Raw genomic sequence first — 6,000 nt, 5'->3', positions numbered from 1 at the left:
GGAGAATCACTTGAACCCAGGAGGCAGAGGTTGTGGTGAGCTGAAATAGCGCCATTGCACTTTAGCCTGGGCAACAAGAGTGAAACTCTGTCACCCCCCAACCCAACTCAAAAAAGAGGCTGGATGCGGTGACTCACACCTGTAATCTCAACATTTTGGGAGGCCGAGGTAGGAGGATTCCTTGAACCCATGAGTTCAAGACCAGCCTAGGCAACGTAGAAAGACTCTTGTCTCTGCAGAAAAATTAAAAATTAGCCAGGCATGGTGGCAAATGCTTGTAGTCCCTGCTACTCAGGAGACTGAGGTAGAAGTTTGGCTTGAGCCTGAGAGGTTGAGGCTGCAGTGAGCAGTGATCACATCACTACACTCCAGCCTGGGCAACACAGAGAGATCCTGTTTCAAAAGCAATAAAAAATAAAAGCATTTAGAGAAAAGCAAATGTTGGTGTACAAGGACATGTATATAGTCACACTCAGAAAACACTTCTTCCTCATTCAGAAAAGCTAAAAATGTAGGCCCCCTTCCTAGCCCTTTAAATAAAGTTCTCCATTCCTGGAGTATTTATCATGGGTAGGTTGCCATCAGTCATGGAAAGTTAACAAAGACCTATTGGGTTTATCTATAGGCAGCCAAACAAACATATCTTGCTCTTCTGTTATCTTCTTGTTAACAAAGCCCTATCAGGATGTTCTAAACATCAGCGTTTACTGCACAGTGGCCCTTTATCTAGGATGATATATAGAGAGCTCATCAATTAGCGGGAGGGCCTGTAGATACCTGCCATATATTCATGAGAGCACGCTGCCCCCTCTTCTCTCTCCCATCATGGACAGGTGCACGGCGGTGTGGTTTCCAAGGTGGCATCCCTGCCCACCTTCTGGGCTTCGCTTTGTCCCCCTTGCCGTAGGGAAACTGTCAGAGTACTTTTGGTCCAGGTAAGGCTGTGACTTTGAAACAAAACCAATAACAGGGCTGTTCTCGTCACACATACACAACCCACCCCATAGGACCATGTGACCCTCTTGAAAAAAACACAGCCTTGGTGTCATGAAGCATTTTGCAAAAACAATGTTACCGTTCATTCTTTTTTTTTGTTTGTTTGTTTTTTTTTTTTTTTGAGACGGAGTCTCGCTCTTGTTACCCAGGCTGGAGTGCAATGGCGCGATCTCGGCTCACCGCAACCTCCGCCTCCTGGGTTCAGGCAATTCTCCTGCCTCAGCCTCCTGAGTAGCTGGGATTACAGGCACACACCACCATGCCCAGCTAATTTTTTTTGTATTTTTAGTAGAGACGGGGTTTCACCATGTTGACCAGGATGGTCTCGATCTCTTGACCTCGTGATCCACCCGCCTCGGCCTCCCAAAGTGCTGGGATTACAGGCTTGAGCCACCGCGCCCGGCTGTTACCGTTCATTCTTTTACAAAATTTGAAACACTGAGGCAAACACTGGGTGTGCAGATGAGGGAAGGGGAGATGCTAGTTCCCAGATGGCATCAAGAGTGTGTAACTTCTTTTTCAGAAACAGGGTCTCACTCTGTTGGCCAGGCTGGAGAGCAGTGGTGCAATCTGCAGCCTCATGGATTCAAGCGATTCTCCTGCCTCAGCCTTCCAAGTGGCTGGGACTACAGGCACCCATCACCACACCCAGCTAATTTTTGTATTTTTAGTAGAACGGGGTTTCACCATGTTGGCCAGGCTGATCTCAAACTCCTGACCTCAGGTGATCCGCCCACCTTGGCCTCTCAAAGCACTGGGATCACAGGTGTGAGCCACCGAGCCTGGTCTAAAATCTCTACCTCCTTAACCAATTCTGAGCATGCTTCTCTTCTGCATAAGGCCTATCCCTGGGTCCCCCCAGCCCACAGGATAAAGGCACTTAGCTTGGCTTATGAGTCAAGTCATGGTGGCGTGGCTCTGCCTCGTTCACTTGTCCCTGCTCGGGGCATGCAGCATTCTTAGGGGCCATCACACTCTCTCTTCCTCTGCCCTGTGCCACTGCCTCTTTCTTTTCCCGCCTGGAACCCTCTTTGCCCCTGCTCTGCTCTGCTCTGTAAGCTCCTTGGCCTCCTCTGAGGGCCAGGCCACAGTTGTCCCTTTGGTGGAACATCTGAGGGCACCTCCTGGCACCCTCCCTCTGGGCTCACACACCACTGGGCCAGGCTTTTCACATAGTTATTGCATCACATATGATCTGTTTGTCTTTCTTGTCACTCTACCTGAGGGCATCTTGAGGACAGAGAAAGTTGCCTACTTGGTAGTCTCAGAGCTTGGCAGGGGGCCTAATCGACACCATGATGAAGGAAGGAAAGGATCATGAATGAATAGACACCAGTGCTCTTAAATCTATTGCTATGCCTAGATGCACACTGAGATCTGCCGGAAGGAAAGAAGGAAATCCAAGGAGGAGTGGTGAGAGCTGGAGCTGTGGACAGAGAGACTGTGTCACTTGTTAAAATAAAAAGAAAATATGGGGGGTGGCGGTGGGATCCACCTGTCTTAGATGATGTTCTGTGTATTGAGTGAGATGATGCTTGTAACCTCTTTAGTTTATGATAAATGCAGTTACTGCCATTTTATAATAATATGATTGGTCAGGTGTGGTGACTCACACCTATAATCCCAGCACTTTGGGATGCTGAGGTGGGCGGGTCACCTGAAGTCCAGGAGTTCGAGACCAGGCCAGTCCAACATGGTGAAACCCCATCTCTACTAAAAATACAAAAATTAGCTGGGTGTGGTGGAGAGGCTGAGGCAGAAGAATCGCTTGAACCCAGGAGGCAGGGGTTGCAGTGAGCCAAGATCGCACCACTGCTCTCTAGCCTGGGTGACAGAGTGAGACGTTCTCAAAAAATAAATAAATAAATAAATAAATAAATAAATAAATATGATTATGCCCTTTGGCACAAGTGCCTAAGCTTCCAGTAATTTTGGCAGTCTTTTCTTGTAAGACAGAATTTCCATCAGTTTGATTGTCCCTGAGATAACTCAGTTTGGTGAAGGGTCATGTGGCATGTGGTGCCTTGACACACAGTGCAGGCCTGGCATGGTGGCTCACACTCTAATCCCAGCACTTGGCTATTTTCTTTGGTGCAAATGGGAGGAGAGAGAGCTGATACCTTCTCATTTAGCTGAAAGCCAGACATGTTTTCTGTTATGAATATATTAGCAGAGGAGAGACCTACATTTAAGACATTTGGTTCTGGCTGAGTGTGGTGTCTCATGCCTGTAATCCCAGCACTTTGACAGGCTGAGGCCAGAGGCTCACTTGAGCCTAGGAGTTCAAGATGAGCCTGGGCAACATAGCAAGGCCCCATCTCCACAAAAAATGTTAAAAATAAAAAATATTAGCTGGGCCATGGTGGCATGTAAGTCCCAGCTTCTCAGGAAGCTGAGGTGGGAGGATTGCTTGAGCCCACAAGGTTGAGGCTACAGTGAGCCATGATTGTGCCACTGGACTCCAGCCTGAGTGACAGAGCAAGACCCTGCCTCAAACAAAACAAAACAAGACGAACAAACAAAAACACAAAATGCAGATTGATCAGATCTAAACCTGACAGGAAAGACCCCAGGCTCCGAGTCCTGGTCAGATTTCTATGTTTACCTCCATTCACCTGCCAACACAGATTCCACTGGACAGCATGGTGGGGACACCCAACACCCTCCTAGACCTGTGGCCGTTCTCCAAAGGCCACTCACCCGGGCCCAGATCTCCAGGCCAGGTATCCAGACCCTCTGGCTCAGGCCTGGTCAGCAGTCAGGAACTTGACCCTGCTTTGGACCTCTGAGCCTGGCAGCCAGCTCCTTCTGCTTCCTCCTGGCCCCACAGCCAGCTCTCAACCTGCACTCCAGGGGCTTGGGGGCTTCTTTTCAGAAAGCTGGGTCAGACATCAACACACCCCACCAGTCCCTGCCCTGGACAGTGCAGCCAGCACCACTTTTCTCTCCTCTCTGCCTGGCCGGCGTGGTCTGGGGGCTCTAGATGCCAGCACTCCAAGGCCACACGTTGTTTTCTGGTTTATTTTCGCGGGAACAGTTGCAGCTGTGGGAAGGAGGGCAGCCCGGTGACTCCGAGAAGAAGGCTCGCCTCCTCCCTCCCCCCCGCCACCCTACAACTACCCCGCTCTAGGCCACTGTCCCTGGGGTGGGGCATCGCGAAGAGGGCTCTGGGGACCCACCCGCGTCTCTTCTGAGACAAGCGAGTTCCCAGCGGGCAGGCTACCTAGTTTCTATGGCGGAACTCAGGGTTCTCGAGCTCTTGGGGTAGAACCAGGACGGGATCGCCCTGTGCACGTGGCATCCCCTCTTGCTGCGGGGTCACGACAGCCCAGGTGACCAGCAGTCCCCGGCCTGGGGAGGGAGGCTGATCCCGGCAGCCCTTAGGAGTCCTTCCACCTGCCACGTAGGAGCCCAGTTCGGGTCTCTCCAGCGCCGCAAGTCTAGGCCTGCCCAGCTCCAGGCCCAGACCGTGTCTGCGGAGCCCCAGCCAGCTCTGCAGCTTGGTCCTGGCTTGTGGGTGACACGCAGACAAGCGACCTGGGTGGCCCGGAGAGGGTCGTGTCCCCGGCTCGGGGTGGGGGGCTGGCACGAGCAGGACCCTCCCGGATCAAGCGCACAGAGGCAGAAGGGCCTGGACTGCACCCCAGAAGCCCAGTGGGTCCCCTGCGTCCCTAAAAAGACAAGGACGGGAGCGGAGGAGGGTGTGGAAGACAAGAAACTGAAAAGGGGGTGAGTGGATTGAGGAGAGCGGGAGGGAAAACAGAGGCCTCGGCCGCCCGCGGCCGTCACAGCTGCCCTTTGGTTTTGGTGGCCTCGCAGGCTGGGAATCGAGTCTGCCCTGTCCGCTCTCAGACTGGTCTCCTGACAAGCTCTGGATCGACCGTCCCCAGCTGTTCCGGGGACCCAACGACCCCCACCCTCCGCAGACAAGCCCGGACCACGTCCATTTGCTTCCCAGGAAGCCGCCCCCACCCGCAGGGTCTGTTTCCCGGCCAAACTGGGGGAAGAAACCTAAGAACCGCGCGCTCCCGGCAGGTGGCTTTCTGCGGAGCCAGGGCGGCCAGCGCGGCGGGGCGGCGCCTCAGGACCGGCCTGGCGTCCGCGGGCGCCCGGGGGGCGGGGGGGGGGCGGGGGCGGGGCGGGGTCCTTGGCGTCGGCTGGGGTGGGGGTGCGGGGGGGCAGATCCCAAGAGGGGGAGGGGAAAAATGGAGTTGCGGGAGGGTTGGTGGTGGTGGTGGTGTCTCTGAGGAAGTGGGACAAAAGGTGGCTTTATTTCAGAAGGTGCTCTAGGAATGGGGCGTGCACCACCAAGTCCCGCACCGCAGAGGTGGCGCGGCCTGGGAGCCGGGGTCCCTTCTGCCAGCAGACGTGGCCACCTCCTCTCCCCATCCCGAGGCCCCAGCCTCCTTGAGGTGGTCGGAGACGACCCAGACGAGCGGATCGGGCGGTGAAGAGGCCCGTGGCCCCCGCACCTGCCGCGTCCGCGTGTCAATGACCGTGACACTCAGGGCAATCGTTACCAACGCAGAGCAGGACGACGATACCCACCCCGCCCCCCAACAAGTGCAAACTAGTTTCTGTGTTGGGGGAAAAAAGCGAATAAAAGTTTAATAAACGTGTGCTGTGTTGTGGATGACTTTGTGACGACCTCTGTTGCAAATGGCCTATGCATGCGGAATAATGGTCTCCTTGCAGAGAGGGAAATAGCTTAGTGCTATCATCGTTGCCTCGGTAACCATCAGAGTCCCCATCTAGCAAGAGAGAAATGAGTTATGAAAAGGCTTGAGTGAAGAAGGGATTAACACATGATCCCAGGGACAGTGTGTCAATCAAAATCAACTGAGAAATTACACTGCTCTATTTGAGAATTTCTCCGGAACCCGCATGGTAGTGGAGTTGGGTGCGTATTTTTTCTCTCTCTTTTTTTAATTTGAGAAAGAAAGGGAAAGTATGGTCGTGATTATTCTTCATGACTATCATTGAGAATTACACTGAGGGAGGGAA

The sequence above is a fragment of the Sapajus apella genome, unplaced genomic scaffold, assembly GCF_009761245.1.
Source record: "Sapajus apella isolate SASKATOON/1434 unplaced genomic scaffold, GSC_monkey_1.0 scaffold100, whole genome shotgun sequence".
Lineage (NCBI taxonomy): Eukaryota > Metazoa > Chordata > Mammalia > Primates > Cebidae > Sapajus > Sapajus apella.
The sequence above is the reverse complement of the archived record's forward strand: the minus strand, read 5'-3'. Positions refer to the sequence as shown.